At 48.9% G+C, this 20,353-nt stretch overlaps 1 protein-coding gene across 4 annotated transcripts in view; it reads left to right on the top strand.

Annotated features, from left to right (window-relative positions):
* Positions 1-5,986: 5,986 nt before the first annotated feature.
* Positions 5,987-20,353, top strand: part of PDE4B (phosphodiesterase 4B) — a 146,805-nt gene continuing 132,438 nt past the window's right edge. The window contains exons 1-2 of one of the 4 annotated variants that reach the window (XM_048944292.1): positions 17,867-17,969; positions 19,115-19,290. The gene's annotated coding sequence lies outside the window, so the exon portion shown is untranslated. Of the gene's footprint in view, positions 6,195-13,988; positions 14,008-17,866; positions 17,970-19,114; positions 19,291-20,353 lie in introns of those variants that run through there. The other 3 variants (XM_048944293.1, XM_048944294.1, XM_048944295.1) reach the window with 3 other exon arrangements.

Below are 20,353 nucleotides of genomic sequence, written 5' to 3'. Positions count from 1 at the left end.
GACGCTGTGGGGGGAGGCAATGGCTCCCTTCTCCTCTTGGTGCTGCAGTAGTGAGGGATCTCCTGCCCATCCCTTTATTGAGAAGAGGAATTCGGGAGGGATTCTGGGGATGGCACAAAGGATTGCCCCTGCAGGGGCAGCTCTGGGGCCGTGCTGCCTGCTGGGAGCAGAGCAGGGCAGAAACTGCAGCTCAGAATCCATTCTGCCAGTGGTGCCCTCACGGCACGGCCCCAGCCAGGCAGCTGGAAGGATGGGGAAGGGAAGTGATTTCATGTCAGGGACAGAAAAATTTCCCCTTTTCCTCTGGCAGTGAAATGAGGGCTGTGTTCCCCTCATTTTTAGCATTGCTAATATCAACCATCCTCCTTCAAAAGCGCATTTGCTTCTACTCCCTTTCTATTTTAATAGGAAACTTATCTTCCTTTTACTATTTTGACAGCCCCTCACTGAAGACAGTTATTCTATTCTACATGAGCTCTCCCACCACATTTATCACAAGGTATCTGAGTGCATTAAGCAAAATGACTAACATCTGCCAGCTTATTTTTTTCTCATAGCCTCCTCAGATTGGAAAGAAAAAAAAAAGGATAAAAAGGATATAACAGCATCCTGTTTTGGTACATGGGATTTTTCCCCTGTGCTCTTTTGCATATATATTACCCTAGTGTTTTATTGTGAAGAAAGCAAAGCTTGAGAAGCGTACACTTCTCATGGAGCAGGATGTGGTGGTGTTTAATGGCATTTGCCCTCAGTTCATCCCATGCCCTCAGACTGATCCTGTGGCTGTTCTGCTGACCACAAACAGAAGGTCTCTCCATTGACCTGCAGCAGAGGAGGTGAGAGTGATGCCCTGCACCCTGGGAGGCCCTGAGCATGAAGCAGGAGGTGAGGACACTGCACTTGATTTTTTGTTTTATGAGGAATTAGAGCACAGTCCAGGATGGTTCCTGGTGCAGCTGAGGTGTTCTGCAATGCCCTGTATGCTAGCTGGAGTTTGTGAAGTGCATCATATGAGGGGTGATGAAGGCATGAATAACTGCAGTCAAGTCATCCCACTCCAGAAAGGGGCAGACACGGTAAGTCATCACCCGCGGATGACGGAAAGCATTACTCAGGCCCTGGTAAATGTGAGCTCAGTGCAGCACCACAGCCAGAAATAGTCTCGGCTTGCTGCGGAACTGACCACTTGTGCATCATCTCCACATCACTGCACTCGAGTGCATCATCAGATTTCATGGCACTGATTAGCAGGGGACCCTGTTAGCGAGGGGTCCAGCTGTGGAGGAAATGAGTCCTATTACTGTGAAGTGGATGCCCCCTGTCAGACAGCATCTGAAGCCTCTGAGTAATTATGTTGGCAGTTTGTGCGTGGAAGGCAGCGGGATCCCAGGGCTACAGCTTAAACATGAAGCGACACGGGAGAATGAGAACAGATGCCTCCCTCCTACCTACTAAGGAGATCACCTCATCGCCGCCCCTAGGCTGTCTCATCTCCACGCCTTGGTCTAAATTTGTGAAGATCAGATTCAGAGAGATGTTGGGAGGTGGCCTTTGGGCAGCTCTGTGGGGGACAGCACAGGAATGGGAAGGTTTGGCCTTGCACATGGCATGCGTGACATGACGGGGCCCAGGGGGATCTTCAGGATTTGCCTGCTAATGTGTGTTTGAGGATTAGCTAGATTCTGCAGAGAGTAACAAAAAGCACCGACTGTATCATGCTGGTCTACCTGAATCATACTCAGCTTTTCAGAAAGCTGGCAGGCTATCAGTCAGATTTCTTAGTCTTAAGCCTTGCAGGGTGTTTAGTGCTCACAATGACATGTTTGTGTTCACGAGTGGTATCTGGTGAACAGCAGTACACTTTGCAGCTCTCAGTATTCTGTTCCACTGAGATCATGAACACTCAGGGCTGGCGAAATATCTTCATGCCATGGATGTGTTCTCCAAGTAGACTTGGCAGATTCTGGAGAGGAAGATAAGAATAACAGCCTGTGATATGATCGCAGCACGAGCTCTAAGAAATTTCTTACTTTCATCCTCCCCATGACGGCCTTTGCTATCAGCATTTGAGTTTCCAATGGGGTGCCAGAAAGCCCGAGATCTGTAAAGACAGGAGAATGGCCAGCTCTTTCTGTGCTGGTGATGGCTGCCATGGCCAGCTCCTTCTGTCCAGAGACACGCTGCGTCTGTGTCGCTGTTTGCAGATCACTCCCTGAATCAGGATTACTGATGTGCCTCGTTGCCAGGGAATTAGAAGACACTACCCGCTGTCTGAAGGCTGTGGGGGCCTGACAGCAACATGCCTGTTCTCTTGGCTTTGTAGTCCAGCAGACAAGGCTGACTTTCAGCCATTTGAGCTGTTTTACTTGTCCTGTCCTGACTTAGATATGCTCTGCGCTTTCGTAGTTCAGCAGAACTTAGAGATGACTTTCCTAAACGCTATATAACCAACAATCAAAGATTTAACTTCTTGCCACAAATGAATTTTTATGTGTGACTCTGCACAAGGCAGCATCCAGAGGGAAAAATCACCTTGCTTCTACTCCTGTGTGTAGCCAAAAACTTTATTTGAAGGCTGATGTGATCCTTCTGTGTGCAAGTAGGGTCCTGGGAGTGAGAGTGAGAAAGTGGTTTATGGAAACGATAGGCAGTTATCAGAACACTACAAATAGTCTTGCAGCACACATTCTGTAAAAGGTATTTACATGTTTTGAGAGGCCTGGAAAGAAGCACAAAAAGACATATCTGAGGAGTGGAAGAACACCATTGTAATGAATTTGAAGTGCTTGATCTGTTTATTTTATCAGAAGGAGGATTAAACCATAGCTTGATTAGCATGTTAAATACTACAAAAGAATTGTTGGTTCAGCAGGGAAGGGCAAAATAAGAAGCACTGCTTGAAAGCTGAAGTCAGAGAAGTTCAAATCAGTGCATTAAGTGTGCATTTTGTTGTTGTTAGTGAGCACCCAGTGGAACAGCCTGCTGAGTGGTGACTTCTCTGACGTCCAATCTTCTGACCCAGGCTGGGTGACTTTGGGGGATATGCTTTGGTCAAATGCACAATTCTGAGCAGGAGGAAGCTGGTGAGACGCAGTGCCTTACGCTGCACGGCAGGTTAGATCAGATCTGACGCTGGCTTAGCTTGGCTTTTGGGAGGCAGTTGGGACTTGTATGCCTTATTCCTTCTGAAGACTGCAGAGGTTTTCCCTACTGTAGGGTCTGTGTCCATCCATGTGGGGCTGTGCATGTGGCTGTAAGCCACCCCAGGGCTTTCACACCAACAGCTCGGTCTCAAGCAGAGCTGCTGCACGCACTGCCACACAGGCTGCTTTGGGCACATGAGGAAGAGCTGTCCCAGATAAAGTGGTGCCAATCTTTCTTTTATGAGGCTGCAGCCCTGACAGGCTAGGAAATGTTGAGAACAGTATTTTATTGGCATAGGAAAGGATGAGATGATAAACTGTAAAGGTGTGAAACGATTCCAGAGAAATGCTTTACAGTTGCTTTAAAAATCCTGCCATTCCAGCATGGTGGCTGCCCGTCTCTGTAATCTTGTTTGTGATGTGAAGTAATGAAGGAAATGCAGCACATACCTGAATCATCATTTGAATGACACCTATCAGCAGTCTTACACTTTTTTTTTATATATATTAGATGTACAGAAATAAATTTCAAGAAAGGAGAAGAGTGAAAAAATGAATTTTTTGCTGTAACTCATCTTGTGTGTGCTAAAAGCTGTATAAGGGTATTTTATGGAAATCTAACAAGTGGTTATTAACTCTTCATTTCACCACAAGGCAATGAATAGCTCTTCATGCAGTCTCTTCCCCCCCTCCAACTCCCCCTTATGATTGTGGTACAAAACTTTCATTCAATATTGTTCTCTTGCACTGCACTGCATAAAGGCTGGTTTATCAAGATCTGGTGCAGTCTGCCCTGAATCAGTGGGACACTGGGTGATGAGATAGTCCTCGAGCACGAATTAAACAGCAGCTTTCTGTTCAGATTTCAGAGACTGCAGTCATTACTCCCTGAATTTAAGGGTCTGTGTCCTCTACAAATAGTGAATTTAACTTGTAATTCAAAAGGTTTTACAATGAATGCATTTCATTTTTGTATTCTGGATTCTGAGGTTTTGGGGAGTTGGAGCTGCTCCTTTAAGACTGTTAAATATTACTCCTCAACTATGAAGGCAAGAAAATTACTCTTTTCAAAATGTGAATTAACTGACATTAGACTACTTTGGAAGCCAGGCCTTTGATGAAGACCTCAAATATCCAGAGACCTAGCAACACTGCTAAGATCAAACAGACATTCCTGCTGTAGCCAGCCCACATGAAATGACTTCTTCCAAGCCTCCACATCATAGATATGTGGGGTACAGTGACCAGCCCTGTTGCACGGCTGCACCCTGAAGGCAAGCTGCACTGTTTGCTGCCGCAGCCGCGCTGCCTCAGGGTGGTATTGAGCTGTGCATACCTCCAAGGGGACGTCCTGCTGCTGCCATGTCACTGTGATGCCACTGCCTTGCTGCTGTGTCACTGTGTCTTTTGACTTGCCAGGAGCCAAGAGCTGGGATTCTGAAGGCCACGTGTCCTAGAACCATAGAATCACTCAGGTTGGAAAAGCCTTCAAGCCATAACCCCACCCCATCCTACCCCCCATGCCCACTGCCCACTGCCCCTGTGCCACCTCCCCACAGCTCTGAACACCCCCAGGGATGCTGACCCCCCACCCCTGGGCAGCTGTGCGGTGCTGAGCGCTCTTTGGAGCAGAGATGTCCCCCAGCACCCAGCCTGCCCTGCCCTGCACAGCGTGAGGCCGTCACCTCTCATCCCATTGCTGTTCCCTGGGAGCAGAGGCTGATCCCCTCTCACCCCAACCTCCTGCCAGAAGCTGTGAGGAGAAATGAGGTCTCTCCTGAGCCTCCTCTGCTCCAGATCACAGAATGCTAGAATCCTTAGAGCTGGAAGGGACCTCTGAGGGCCATCAAGTCCAACTGCCCTGCAGTGCACAGGCACACCACAGCTAGGTCAGGATGCCCAGGGCCTGATCCAGCCTGGCCTTGAAAGCCTTCCAGGGACGGGGCATTAATCACATCTCCGGCAGCCTGTTCCAGTGCCTCACCACCTCACTGAAAAAGATTTTTTCCTTATATCTAACCTAAATCCAACCTCCCTGAGCCTGAAGCCATTTCCCCTTGTCCTGTCACCACAGACCCCACCATCAGAGTTTGTCTCCTTTTCTGTAGCTCCCCTTTAGATACTGACAGGCCACCATCAGGTCACCTCACAGCCTTCTCTTCTCCAGGCTGAACAGCCCCAGCTCTCAGCCTGTCCCACAGGAGGGACGTTCCATCCCCGGGATCATTTTTGTCACCCTATTCTGGATCACTCCAACAGCCCCGTGTCCCTCCTGTACCGAGGGCTCCACATCTGAGCAGAGGTGCAGGTCACCTCCCTGACCTGCTGGCCACGCCGCTTTGAGAATCACAGAACTGCTCAGGTTGGAAAAGAGCCTCCAGATCACCAAGTCCAGCGTCGATGCAGCCCAGGGCCGGCCGGCTGTGTGAGCCGTGAAGGCACACCGCGGGCTGCTCCCAACCCTTCCACGCTCCAGTTTGTAACGGGGGCCGCCTCGAACCAGATGCCAGATTCTGCACCTCACAGCGTCGCCGCCCCTCTCTGGACGCTCCAGGGCCTCGCTGCCTTTCTGAGAGCGGGAAGCCCGGACCGAACGCGGCGCCGAGCCGCGGCCTCACACAGCCGTGAGGGGCCGAGGCGCAGCGCGGGCTCGCGGGCGCTCCTCACGGGCGGCGCTCGCCCCTCCCTCTTTCCCGCCCGTTGCGGAGCGCCTGCCGAAGTGAGCCCGCCCTGCGCCCGCGGGGGACGCGCCGCTCCCTCCCGGCAGCCCGCGGCCGGCTGGGGGGGGAGCGGAGCCGAGCCGAGCGGTGCGGAGCCGAGCTGCCGGCGCTGCCCTGGCAGGTGGCGGCTGCGCTGGCTGCCGTTGCCGGCCGCGGATAGCCAGCCGAGCAGCGCGCTGAGCCCCGCGGCGGAGCTGAGGAGACGACGCGGGGAAACGGCGGAGGTAACGGCGGAGGTGAGCGGCTTCCCGGGGCTCTGCCAGAGCGGGCGGCCGGGCTGAGCGGGGGCTGCCGCAGCGCGGGGCTGCGGGCGGAGCTCCGCCGTGGGCAGGTGGGTACGGAGCTGCGGGGCCGGGAGAGTTCTGCGTGTGGAGTCGTGCTGTGATAGGAATGGATGGGTTTTCCTCGGGGGGTGGAGGGGGGGGAGGAAAGAAAAAAAGGTTTTCCTTTGTAAATACGTGAATATCCGTATCTGTTTTTTATTGGGGTTACTCGTTTTATTTTGGATGATGTGAAGCAGAGGGACCGTCAGGGCTGTCCCATCACAGTGGTCTGAGGCTGAGGGACACACGGGACACACGGACATGGGACACACGGACATGGGATAGAAAGACACGGGACACACGGACATGGGACACAGCCAGGCCAGCCGTGCGCTGTGTGCCCAAAGCAACCAGTGGCTCCTTGTGGCCTTTTCCCAGGTCAGCCCCCCCTCGCGTGGTTTTCTCTGTGGTGTTTTCCCTCCTGGGTTCCATGCATCACATTATTCGTTCACGTGTGGTTTGAGGCACTTTGTTGTTCCGGTTTCCCTTTCTTAGCTCAGTGAGGATGGATGGGGAAGTTTGGTGTTCCCCCATAGCAGGGAGCGGGGTGAGCTGCCTCCATCCCCGTGTTGAGGGGTGAGGAAGGAAGGCAGCCCTGGAAGGACGCGGCCCTCAGCAGGGGCCTCGGAAGGAATGGCACCATGGAAGTGAGAACAGAGCATCCCATGAGGTTCCCAGTGCTGTGGGGAGAATTCCTGGTAGATCCACGTGCTACCTGAGCAGGATTTGTGCTGTGAGGCGTTCTGTTTCCCTCTGAAATGCTCCGGGGAAAGCAGCAGTGAACGAGCTGGGGAACGGCATGTGCGGGTTTAGATGGAGCTGAACAGAGGGCTGTTGTGCTGCTCTGAGACAGACCCTCGTGCAGAGCTGGTGGCCGGATGGTGGACAAATCTCTGGTTTATAGCTCAGCTGAAACCTAAGCTCTTTAGTACAGAGAGCGCTTTCCTCGCCCGCTATGAGGCACGCTGGCTGCATGCAGCAGATTATTTGCAGTAATTATCTGTTTGTTTCTTGTGTCTGATTTATGTTCGTGATTTATTGATGTGTTACCACGTGCCTGCTCAGGTACTCCCAGTCACACCTCTGTCTTGTTCTACTCCCACCTTGGACGCCTGAGATCCCAGTAAGCGGTTTTAATGTAATATTTAAATCTGAGGCTGAGCTAAAATATGAGGTTCGGCCCTGCTTGGCTGCTGCTTCCAAAACCGTGCTGAGGTTGAATCTGCAGCCGGGTACAAGAACTCAAGCTCAGACTGCTGTGTTGGGGATGTGGTGGTTCACCAAATCCTGGTTCCACGCTGTATGAATATTTGCAGGTAGGACCCTTTCCTCACTCTGGTAGCAACCAGGGTGCTGCAGATGCAGCCTGCTTTCTTGCTGTGCCCGCTCCACCTCGCTGCCCCTCAGCTTGGTGCTTCCCAGCACTGAGCTCCAGCTCCAGGCCCTCCTTATCTGATACTCAGGAGTCTGTCTTATCTCTCAAGAAGCTTTAACAGGTTGGCTGTCTAATCATCCCTGTGAGCAGCAGTCTTACTTTAACGTTACTGCAATCAACTGTCTTCCATATTTAATGTGGGAACTCTGCATGGAGTTGTAAAATCCATCCTTCTGTGGCAGGCTGTAGTGCTGATAACTCACCTGGTCGGGATGACTTGTTTTATCAAACAGACCCGGCCTGGAGTTATTGATGCAGCACAAGATATGGCTGTAGCTCTTCTGGTTTCTCTGTAATAGCACAGTGTGTGCTTATTATAAGTGTGTATTTATTACCTCCAGGAACTTGAGTCTTGCTGACCTGCACTGAAATGCATCTGGTTTGGGGCATTATGTACAAAATGTGCTCAGCAGCTGTGCTGTATTGGGAAGCAGCCTCAGCATCCAGAGACACAGATGGAACTCACTTTCTTGCCACTTCCCTAATGCTGTGCTCATGTGTGGAACAGGCAGCGGGCGATCAGGATCAGCCCGGAAGGAAACAATTAACTTTGTTCCTTAGTTTGACTTCTGTTCTGTGATGTGCAGCTTCCCATGCTCCTGCAGCACGAGGAGGGTTTGTCAGCTGTTCTTCTGTGTGTGATGTGCTCGTGATTTCAGGTGTTGGATAAATACATGGCATGGATCTGGTGCTTTCCATGCGTGGAGAAAAAATAATAACAAAATGGAGTGTAGAGTTGCCTTTATTTGTTTACATTAAGTGTCCATTGCGCAGAAAATAAAGCGTGCAGGTCTTCGCACCAGCTCCATCAGTAAATGAGACTGTATAATGATGACAGTGGGATAAATATAGCCCCAGCAGATGGAAAAACTATTAGAAAGGCGTAGAACTGATGATGGGAAAGAACTCCCCTAAACTTGAAAGCAAACAAATGTGTCTGCGTACATTAAATATTGCTCCTAAAGCACAGGGATATTAATCTGATGGTATTACTCACGCTCCGTGTTGTGATGGTTTTTGTTATTTTTTCTGTATTTCTCTTGCTTTAAAGAGTTGAAATAATTTGTCAGCTTCACTTTCAGGTTCTTGCTGCTGGAATGTTTTGGTTTCAGGCAGTGTGGAGGAATGGTTATTTAGCTGTTGTAGGTAAAACATTTTAACTGCGCTCCTTAATTATGAAAACATTTTCCAACTCTGAAAGCTTGTTTAACATAAAAAAAAGATTGAATTGATAGCATCTCTTTTCTTGCTAAAAATATGCCCACAAGGCCTGTTTCTCTTTCCCTCTTAGAGCTGTTGCTGTGGCTGTGCAGTCCCGTGGTTCTGCTCTTCTGCAGCCCTTTGTGCAGTGCAGTCAGGATGGTCATGAGGATATCCACACACAGGGCGGTGAGGCACTGGCACAGGCTGCCCAAGGAGGCTGTGGATGCCCCATCCCTGCAGGCATTCAAGGCCAGGCTGGATGTGGCTCTGGGCAGCCTGGGCTGCTGGTTGGTGACCTGCACACAGCAGGGGGTTGGAACTGATGAGCGTTGTGCTCCTTTGCAACCCTGGCCATGCTGTGATTCTATGATCTCTTCCACAGGGCAGTGCCTTAGGGCAGATGGGTGCTATAGAGAAGATAGGCCAAGAACCTTCCTCCTTATCACGCAGGAACAAGCAGGCATGCAGTCGCATTGGTTTGTTTTTCTGAGATACGTAATTAGATTGAAGGACTGTTTGCCAGAGCGTTCTGGAAGCATGGAGCTGACTGCATCCAAAACAATTTCTGTCAATGGCAGGAGGATCCGGAAGTGTACGAAACTTTGCAAATACTAAAGAGACAAATGTGGGGCTTTAGAAAAGATGTAAATGTCTGTGCTTTGTAGCTTAAGCCAGTCCCTGGGATGTGAGGCTCAGAGGGAACTTCCCATGAGAGCAGCTTATCCTGTCTGCCAGCAGCGGAATTTCTTGAGCTTCTGTTGAAGCATCTGGCATCTCTGTCAGTGATGGGAAACAGATTAGGGGATCACGATGGATTGGATCTGTGGCTATTCAGATGCTTAAAAAGTGTAGTTTTGCAAGTCCACTGTCTGCTCTGAGTTTGACTTTTTTTTCCTGTTTGTGCCTGTAACAATACGCTTTGTGCATGTTGATGTTAAGTCAGGGGTAGAAGGTCCAGAAGAGTCCCATGTAGCTTTTCCCTTGTCTTTCTGTGTTTCCCTCGTCTTTCTATGTGATAAGTTGTTTTGTTTGTGTGTTTCCCCTAAATGATGCAAAGCCTCCACAGCCCAAGCGCAGGTCAGTGCCGTTCACTCCTCTGTTGGTACTGCATAGAGTGAGCTGTGTGATGCTGGAAAAGGAACTTTGTTTGGGATGGAGTTATAAAGCCCCATAAAACATTTACTGATGAATCATCAAAGTCTTGAGAGCGAGGTAAGAGCTGGTGCTTCCACAAGCAAGTGGCTTGTGATGGGCACTGGGACAGCCCAAGGGGATGGACTGGGTGTGTGGTGTGTGGCCAGGATGGCACGGGGATGATATGGAGTTGCTGTTAATTTCTGAGAGGTCAGGGTGGATTTTGGTGGAGCGAAAGTACCTGAGAGTTTGATACAACATAGCATAAAAAAGCATTGGAAAGCAGGTGAGGTCTGCCAGGAGTCCACTTGTCATTTCTTTTTGTTCTGTGTGCAAGTGCTGGCATAGTGTGTCACTGAAATTAGGGTCAGTTGACTGCTCCTTTCTGTAAGAACTGGCAGCAATAGGGAAGAATGCTTTGGGGGAAAAGGCTGGTGAGATTGTGGTTGAAGCCACAGAAGGGGCTAGGGCTGGGTTTCTGAGGCTGAATTTGGAAATGGAAGTTGGTAGCATGCAAAGAAGTGTGATGAATTCTGGTCCTTAAACAGGGATAGCTGGAGCTAAGTAGGCAAAAATGCTTTTTATGGGCTGAGCCTTGCTGAGGTGGAATTAAGTTCCAGGTTTCCTGCAATTTGAGGTGCTCGGATGTTCCCCGTTTCCAGCAGCAATTTAGGGACTGCTGAGTCCCAGCAGGGGACTCTGAGTTTTACAGAGCCTGCCTTCCAAAGGGTGGCATCCAATCCTTGGCACTGCCAAACCCTTCCTTGCCTTATTGGCTTTAGCCTTGGGAAGAAGAAACTCGGATGTTCCCTTCTGAGACCTGATTGAGTTTAGCTGGAGCAGTCCTACCTCTGTGGGACGTGCCCTGTTGGGCATTAAGCAGCTTTAGCCCCTGGGGTGTTCTGTCCAGGGCTGGCAGGAAAGATGAGCTTGACCCTAAAGAGCAGCAAGCTTGGTGATGATACCAGTGATGAATTTAAATCCTTGGTACGATTCTTCAGAAATAGTTCCCTCTCTTTGCATTTGGTTCTCTGAAAATGACAGCTTGAAATTGATCGAGTCTTTTAAAGTTTCTTTTTATAACTGAAACACAAGTTAATTCAAAGGACCTTTCCTTCTCACACTGTGGAAAGCCTCTGTGATTCTGCTGTTGGCTGACCAAGACATCTCCTAGCACTTCTGTGTTGCACTGAGCTGTGGGTGATAGGATGAAACACCGGGATTTGTGTGTAGGACGCAGTCTATTGTGTGTTAAATGAGTTTCTGAAAGCAGCCAAGAGGTGGAGCCCACCAGGGTCCTTTGCAGTGCACTGCAGAAGCTGAGGCAGCTGATGTATTTCTTTCTAGGGGTGGCGTGAATGGAGCATGGGAGCGGATGGAAGCTCTCCTCAGCGTTTGGTGTTATGCTGCAGGTCTGTGGGAGCACAGGGTTATGAGCTATGAGATGATGCTTTTGAGAAATACTTCAAATGGCATTTGCTGACGTACGCTTCGTTTGCAAATGGTTGTTGAGAACGTGAAAGTGGCCCCGCTTAGCTGCGAAATAGCTGACACGTGCTCCTTTACTCTCTAATTATGTGCAGCACAGCTGATAATACCCTTACTTTGGCCAGATTATAAGCAGCAGGTTTTTCAGGGAATGGTGGCTGTTTGTGGCTAAAGGCATGTCTTCCAGCTACGTATGGAGCCTCAGCGAGCAGCAGCAGAAGTGAAATGACTGCAGTTAATGCATAAGAGGTAATAAAGGAGTGACTGAAAGGGTAACCAGCAGGTACTAATACCCCTTCTAACAAATGTTTTTCAACCTGCACAAACTCGGATACGGATTGTTGGCGTGCACAATCTATTCCTTCATTACAGACATCACAAGGCATTCCAAACATGTTGTAAAACAACATGGTGAGCAGAAGCTTTGCTCTGCAAACAGAAGAGCAGGAAGAGTGAAAAGGAAGAAGAGCGGTCATCTAAAACCAATTTAAGGAAACTATCAGAATCAGTGGTCTTGCAAAAGACCTCTAAAATCACCCAGTGCAGCTGTTAACCCATGCCCACCGTGCCCACCAACCATGTCTGCAGGGCCACATTGAAGGCTGCCAAGAGCCGGGCAGGCAGGCAGAAGGGAGCAGCTGCTTGCTGGGGCTGTAGGGCAGCTCTGAAAGCCACCTCTAGAAGATGACCTTGAGGTCAGGAGATGCTGACCTGTGGCTCCTAAAGCCTCAGAGGAGCCCGTCCTGCTGGCAGTGTTGTGCAGGCAGCAATCAGCTGGAGTGGCTGTGCATCTTTTACAGCTTTAGAGAAGCTGCAGGAGATTGAGTGAGAGCTCAGCGCCAGCATTTCCTTCTCAGTATTCTTTTAAGTGTTTTTCTTTTCTAACGGTGTTTGTTAACACGTAAACAAGTAGAACCTTTTCTTTGCTAGAATAAATAACCGTGCTGTTTCCATTTTTGCTTTGTGCCTGAGGTCCTGAGCACGCTCGGTATCGCTGACAGACACCAGAAGCAAATCCAGATAATGAGGCTGTGCTGCACCTGCAGGTCTGGGCGCTGCTGGAGCTGCAGTGCTCCCTCTCTGACATAAAGGATTGGGTTTGGGGCATACACTGTGAAATGCACATAAAAAGGGAAGAACTCTCTTGACAGGGAGGCCTGTGCTACTCTTCTTGCTGCTTGACAGATTTGAATGTCTGAGTTGTGCTGATGGATGTGGATTGGGTGCTTCCTACCTGCACAATGAGCACCTGCTGAAAAACGTTTTCAGAGCTTTGGATGATGTAATGGTGTGACAGTACTACGCTCTGAAAAATACATTCTTGCCATTGATTTTCGTTTCATTCATGCTTTTGTAGTTCAGTAATGGCTTGAGGAAGCAATAGGCTGCATACTGCTTGAATGCATTGCACCAGAAGAACCTTCTGAAGTTGCCAGAGCTCTCGTTAAATGGTAAAGATAAATCGGGAGTGAAGCTCCTTGCAACAGGGATGCTTTCAAGAGTGCTTATAAATAGTGTGAAAACGGGGACTTCAGGAAGAGAGGAGCCTGAAATGATTAATCCCTGCTAGTAATCACTGCTGAAACTACGAGCCCAAGTAAGAAAGAGAAAATGATTCAATCTCACAAGAGCTCTCGAGAAGAAAATAAGTATAAAACATATGGAAACCTTCAGGGTGAAGCTGTGCTGTTTGATGGGATTCTGTTCAAAGAAAATGCTGTTCCTACGATGCACACTGTGCTCAGGAGTGCTAATCACAAATCTCACACTGCCTGTGTGTGGTGCAGCATCTAAACCCACTGCTACCTATTTTGGTCGTACCCCTGGAGGAGAAGGGATCCGTACGTATCACATCTATAGTCACTAGAGACATCAGCTTGGGGAATGGACGCCGAAATAGCTCGAGGTTCTCAGTTTTTCCTCTGAAAAGGGCTACTGGTGTTCTGGGTTCACAGTGACACCAGCTATTCTGGGATGGGAGGCAGAGAACATTTTGAACCAGGCTGTTAAGTATTCCTTTGTGAGCTCGGATTCAGCTTCTTCCAGCAGCTGTTATTGCTGGAGAAAGCTCTCAGGGTATGTAGGGTACATCTTATGGGAGTCAGGGAGGAGAGCAGGGATCTCAGCCCAGCATCTTTGGAGCTCGTTAGGTGTCTGCAGGGAGTCCTACCCCCAGGTTTTCATGAGGAATTCTTGCTTGAGGCAGCACAAAAGCAGAATGTCATCAGGGAGATGTGGACAAATGCGCCGCTGTGCTAACAATTAGCATGCTGCCATGATAATTCCCTTCCCCACTTCTTCCTCAACTGCGCAGGGTTGGGAAGAAATATGAGTTTTCTTTTTCTCCATTTTCTATTTTCTTTCTGAAATGAATTCAGACATTTCCATGATGAATCTCCACCACTGAACTTTCCTCATGAGTTTGGTGCGTGTGTAACCAGTCCTGAGCTTTACATTTCTCTTTCAGAAGTGCATCTGCTTCCCTGACATCCCGTGCCTGTACCATTGGTGTACCATTGGTGCTGTACCTGCTGTCTGACCGATGCTCCCCTGCTCTGGAGGTGAATTGGGACGCTCTGCTTTTCCACGTTTTTCCTTCATTTTTGTTAATTTCTGTGCTTTTTGAAGGAGCCAAAGGACTGTTTTTCAAGCAGCTTGCGGTCACTGGTGTATCAATTCAATTATAAACTGCAGACTTTAATTGCCTTTTCTCAGGAAGGAGGAAAAAAGCAGCGTTCAAATGAAATCAAGCATAAGAGCTATAAAAATAAATACTTGTTTACCTATTGCTTAATGTGCTTCTGGAGCCTGTTGGCAAATTCATGGGAAAACATTCATTTATTAAAGGCGAGGAATAATCAGATCACAGGGAAGCAGGCAGCTGGTTCCTTAGTCATCCACTCTAAGTGTAAAAGTATTTCACGCGAGTGCCAGTCTGTGTGTAGCAGTCTGGAACTGCCCTGCTGGCTGCTGCCACGTAACCTGGTTGTAAGGGAAATTAATTGCTCAGCTCTGTTGTGTCAGTGAGAGACTGGAGGCACCAGGTAAGAGAAAGTTAAGGGTTTGTTTGGGCTGATGGGAAAATGGAGAGGCTTTCTAAGCAATCGCCTGTTGAGTTTGCACCCATCAGAAGAAATCTTTGTCAGCTTTGGCTAAGTGAAATATTGCTTCTCCTCTGAGATTGGAGCTGGTGCTGCTGTGGGGTTTGCTCGTTGTTCGCATTACTGGCAGGGACTGATGGCAGCTGCGTGTCTGTGTGAGCTGCCTCACTTTATTTCTACAGCAGGGAACAAGCAGAGGACTCCTTGCAGAATCCTCTCTGTGGGATGGCTCCAGCACTGCACGCCTCTGCGCCTGCAGGAACACACATCCTCCTTCCCCATTCACACAAGGGCAGTGGTCGTGATGTTTAGGAAGTGCCTCTTCTGTGCTGGGGTTGAGCACCTCGAGTGTGCTGCTTGGCAGGGTCCAAACCACACAGGAATGGTGAGCTGCAACAGCACTTTCTGTGCTGGAGCTGTGGTGCTGTTGGCTCCAGGCTCATCTTTCTGCAGTCTGCTTGCACAGAGTAGGCTGGGCAGCCTCAGAGTCTCACATGTGTTTATTCAGTGCCCTTTTTAAAAGGTTGGTCCCAGCCAGATACAAAGACCAGGTTGTACAGTAGTGCAGGGGGCTGTTCTACACGGAGGCATCTGTGCATCTCCCAGTTTGAAATCAACGCTGTGCTGCTAGCTGTTGCATTGCTGGATGAGTTGTTCAGTACCTTACAGCACTCTGGGCACTGCAGGAGATCTTTCCAGGCTGAAAATTAGCTGAGCATTTGGGAAGAAAGCATCTCGAGGTCTACCTGCTTCTTCTTGGAGACTTGGCAGCCGCATCTCCAGGATAAATACGTATGTAGCGTTGTTGCTGAGCACGTTCATCCTGCTTCTACTTTTTATACCACTTACTCTGGGTTCTAGAAAACAGATCTTTTTTTTTATGAAAGCTTATGCTTTTCAGGAAGCCAAGCCAATTTTGTTTGTTGTTACTGATACTGTGTCTCTGGGAACGAGCAAGTTGCATGTAAATCAATGCTGCAAAGTGCAGGCATGTGCATGCACAGCTGCTTCACTGTGCTTTTGTACTTCAGGCATATATTTTGATGTTTTTAAAGTATGGTTGCAATAATAAATTCTAAAAGGATACTTGGAGGTATCTAGCGAGTGTACTTTGTAATCAGGGCAATTAAGTTCAAGGAAATGAGGAATTTGAAATAAAAAAATAAATTGCAAACAACGTAAAATTACTTCCCTTGTTCTCGTACTCATCAACTGCATTCTTGATGATTAAAATGTAGTCCCTCATGTTTTCACACTAAATATAAACAGCTATTATTATCACTCCCATGATGACTGTTTTCTTAAATTTAAAATATCTAGAGAAGGATTTTTTCCCTGTGGGAAGTCTGAGGGATCCGATCAGCTTTGCTTTTTGTGCAGAGGAGGTGAAAGGAGTGTTCTCCACATGTCTGTGGGGTTAAAATTATCCTGCACGGTGTGCCTCTGCAGATCAGTGCAGTTCTGCGCACCAGAGCTAAAATGGAGAAATCTAAATGGAGAAAGGAGCATGACGACTTCGTTCCTGAGACGTTCAGGCTGTAGGAAGTTGGGGCTGTCTGCAGGACTCCGTTGTCCCCATGCTCGTGGTTTGGCCTTTTTTAAGTAGGATCCTTTTTTCAGCAAGCAGTAGATTATTTAAAAAAAAAAAAAAAGTGTAAGGTAATATTTTAATTTCCACTTGAGTGCCTGGATCCCATCCAAGACTTCTGTCCAAGCACTGCAGCCACTGGTGATGGCAGCAGGCTGTGAAGCCAGGTGCAGCAGCTGGTGTCCCTGCGTGCCCAGCAGCGATATCTGCCCGTGCTGCAGAGGAAGGAGCAGAGCAGCTGATATCTCACCTGGGATGGACATACAGCAACGCATAGCAAATGCTGACTGCTGTAAGTGCCCCTCTATATGTCTGGACTTTGATTTTCACTCTTTTGCAGCCCATCATGCTGCCAATGGCTGGCGGTCACCTTGCAGTCTGCCGCTGGCTCGCTGTCCTTTGAAAGTGGTGGGGCTCTGCTGCTCAGAGCCTGCGTTGGCTCAGCGCAGTGTGGATGCAGTGTGGCAGCAGGTCAGGGCCATCTGTCCCCTGCCACCACTCTGTGTCCTCTGCTGCTGCCTGGCCAGCTTCCCTCCCTGGGCCTGTACAGCCTTCCCGTGCTGGGCACAGGGCACAGTCATTGCTTTATTCCTCCGCTCCTGTGCGGCTGGGTTGGGGTTTGCCTTGTGGTTCTGATGTTTCCTGCTGTTTGCAGTAGCAGAGATTGCCCATTCATACCCTGAGGCTGTGGAAGGTAGACCTCATAAATGAGATTCCGACTGCTGCTCTGCTTGTGCTTTCTGTAGTTTGGCTTGCCAAGTGCTTGGCTTTTTCTTTGGGGATGTATTATAAATGCATTCAGCCAGGTTACAGGCTGTTCTGTGCGTAGAACTTTTTATTTACTGCAGAAATGCAGCTGAGGTACAGCTTGCTCAGATATATTAGAGGCATCTTATTTGGTTACAGGAAAAAAAACCCACAGTATTTCTTTCTATTCAGAGTTCTCAGAAGAGGGAATATGGGCATTTCCTTATCTCAGTGGAAGGAGATTCATGGGGGAGCACCTGAGCGTTGGAGTTAGGAATGCAGAAGCCTTCTGAAAGCAGAAGAGAAGCTATCATACAGTGCCTCCTCCAGAAGCCAGAACGAACAGATTAAACTGAATGTAATTAATAGCATCAAGAAGAAATCCATTAAGTTGTTATAGTAACTGGGAAGCTCAGGTTTGAGATGTATGATCCAAGTGACTCAGCCGAGGAGGGGGAAGGGATGCAGAGCCCTGGTGGCTGCATGCTGCCTGGGGTCTGCTCTGTGTCCTAACCTAGGGAAGCTCTGTCCGAGGCACTGCTGTGTTCAGATTCACAGCAAACCCTGAGTTGGTCCACAGGAAGGACAGTTATCCACTCTGCTCTATGTGCTGCAAAAACGTGTGGTTTTCTTGTTGGACATCCACGGGGCAATGCCCATCTGTGCAGCATCTATGCCCGTGTTGTCTGGAGGTGCTTGAAAGTTGGCATAACTCACCCCAAAGAGGTGGTAGTGGTGGCAGTGCCAGGTGGTTCTGAGAGCCTTCCTGATAAGGGCAGCGATGGGTTCCTGCCCCACAGCACCTCATTTTGGGAAGGCCCTGCCAGGAGTGGGGCTGTGGCTACAGTGAGTTCAAAACAAGTCACTTGTTTCCTGTGAGTTCTTCATGTATCTTTGACTTGACTTTGAGTCAGTGTGGCAAAGGATTGTTGTATTGCCTTACCTATGTGCTTAATTATTTGCACTTGTATTCCATACATATAGGGCAGAACTGCTACTGGAAGGTACATAAGTGCAATTTGTGGGACAGGATGGCCGAGGGGCAGAGTGCAGACATGTGGGATGCTGCCTGCAGCCTGCTGTGAAGGTGGGTGTTATTGCTGTGATCTGCCTGATTCTGGTTCTGTGTAAGGAATTAATAAACCTTTGGAATAGCCAAGGCTCGCTATGTCGTGATGTGACTCACATGACTGTGTGTAGCTTCTGCATTTAGAACGATGAAGTTGCTGCGGAACAATTAAGTACATAATGGAAGTTCTAAATCTAGCAGTAATTTGGTGGTGAGGAGGTTTGTGGTCTTCATAAAATATTTGGGTAATATATAGCAACTGGGTGCATCTGTTTAGATAAAACCAAGGATTTGGAAGCCTTGTTGCTTCTATGTAAAAATCAGATTTATTTAACATAAAATAATACACAGAAAACCCTCAGATATAGGTGAGAAGCTGGCTGTGATGGACAAGCCGTGCAGAGTTCTCGGTGTGATTTGCGTGCAGGCTGGTTTCTCACCTGGCCTTGTGTTGTGGTGCCTTGTGGTTCACATGGAATCCCCATGCTGCAGGCAGGCATTCATTGCCAGTCAGGTGGGAGGATATGCAGCTGTTCGATCTGTGGTCCACGTTCACCCCTTTGCCCGTCAGCAATCAAGGCTGAGGTAATCACAGAATCAGTAAGGCTGCTAAAGACTTGCAGGATCCCCAAGCCCAGCCCACCCCCACTGTGCCTGCGTTCCTCAGTGCCACATCTCCACAGTGCTTAGAAGATAAATGCACATGTATTAGGCTGTACAGAGATGAGACATGAGTATACAGTCGCTTCAGAGGCCCCAGTCGCTTCAGAGGCCCCAGGGCAGAGCTTTGACCCCCACTTGTGCAGCATGAGGGTCTCTCATCACCACTGTGCAGAGGTAGTAAGAACAAGGTGAAAAGCTGATGCCTTTCTTTTCATTCTTTAACAACACAATTTTCCAAACTGTAAAAAGAGCTGTTGATCTTGGCTTTACATTTTGCAGGGAGGTTAATCCCTGCTTTAAAATCCATTGAGCAATCGAATGCCGCTGTTCTGCCGGGCGCCCTTTGCCTTTCAGGAGGGTAATGCTGAAGGCCAGGCGCCGCTCCTGCAGCGAGCATCCCTGAGCTGGGCGCTGTGGAGCGATTGGTGGGGCCCTAGGAAGGCATGGATCCTGTTAGCCTGCTATTCATCTTCGAAAATCCTTCCCTTCTTTTCTTACAGCAAATTAAAGAAAGGAGAGGAAGCATGAAAATGGCAGTAGCTTTCTTTGTTGGCTCACAAAGCACTGTTTCCCTGAGCAGCGGTGGAAGCCTCGGGTTGCCTTCCAGGGCCATGAACACTTGGTGCCTTTGAAGATTCTCCATGCTGGAGAGGTGTCTAGAGGGCACGTACAGGAGGTATGTTGCCATGGAAATTACCTCTGTGTGACTGAAGTGTGGCTGTTGTGGTTCCACTTAGAGATGCAGAACCACCCCAGCCCTCTCCACAGGCTCCTCCTGCAGTGTTCAGGTGGCCCTGCTTGCATTGCATGGCTCCAACCTGTCATGCTGCTCGTACAGGTTAGGATAGGGCAGTCTTGCTTGTCCCGCTCAGAAGGAAAGTCTGCTTTGCCATCCAGAGAAAGGAACACATTTTACTTTTACTTTTTTTTTTTTCCTGAGTAAAGCACATCATCCAAAAAACAAAAAAAAAAAGAGGAAACCTTTCAGAAATGTTAGGCCATCCTCGTGACTTACAGCATTTGGGAGGCTGCTGTCTTGTGATCTAAAAAGGTCAGTTGGTGTCTGCGTCAACGCTGCTGTTTTGACTTTTTTGCATGGGAATGAGTAACTCCAGTTCTTCTGCTCCAGGGTGAGCTTAGTTCACAAGGATGCTAAGGATGCTGTGCTGAGAATAGGGTATTTTGTTTCTGCAATGCCCGCACAGGAGCTCAGGCTTGATGGTTGGTGGCCAGCAGTGATACATGTTTTAAGAGAACCGTATATTTCAAGGACAATATTTTACCTCGTTGCTGCAAAGGTGAGCGACTGCCTTTTGCCCCCAGATTTTCCAGTCTTACTGAAAGAGCAGTACTGACTGCAGCCTGCTGCTCAGCAGCGAGGCAGTGTCTCTTTGCAGTTCTCTTTGCAGTGTTAGTGCTGAGCGATTTGGACAGAAGAGCCTGACTTTTCCTGGTGACACACAAAGGAGGAGTGGCACAAAGCTTGGCCCTGTCAAGTGCCACCTCGGGAGCAGGGAGTGCTGCAGGAGAGGTCGCCGAGCCGCGCTGCTCGTTAATTGAGCTCTTTGAAGCACTTGGATTTCATCAGAACTTTCTAAAGTATGTGGCACGAGGCAGACGCTGAGTGTTGGAAGTGCCACCCCACGTCATTAAGGGGTTGGAGAGTTTGAAATAAGGAGGGGGGGAGGGAATTGAGGAAATTACAGTGAGAGCGTGGAGGAAAATGCTGGAGATGTGAC

Source organism: Lagopus muta, chromosome 5 (assembly GCF_023343835.1).
Source record: "Lagopus muta isolate bLagMut1 chromosome 5, bLagMut1 primary, whole genome shotgun sequence".
In the NCBI taxonomy this organism is placed as follows: domain Eukaryota; kingdom Metazoa; phylum Chordata; class Aves; order Galliformes; family Phasianidae; genus Lagopus; species Lagopus muta.
The sequence above is the reverse complement of the archived record's forward strand: the minus strand, read 5'-3'. Positions and strand labels throughout refer to the sequence as shown.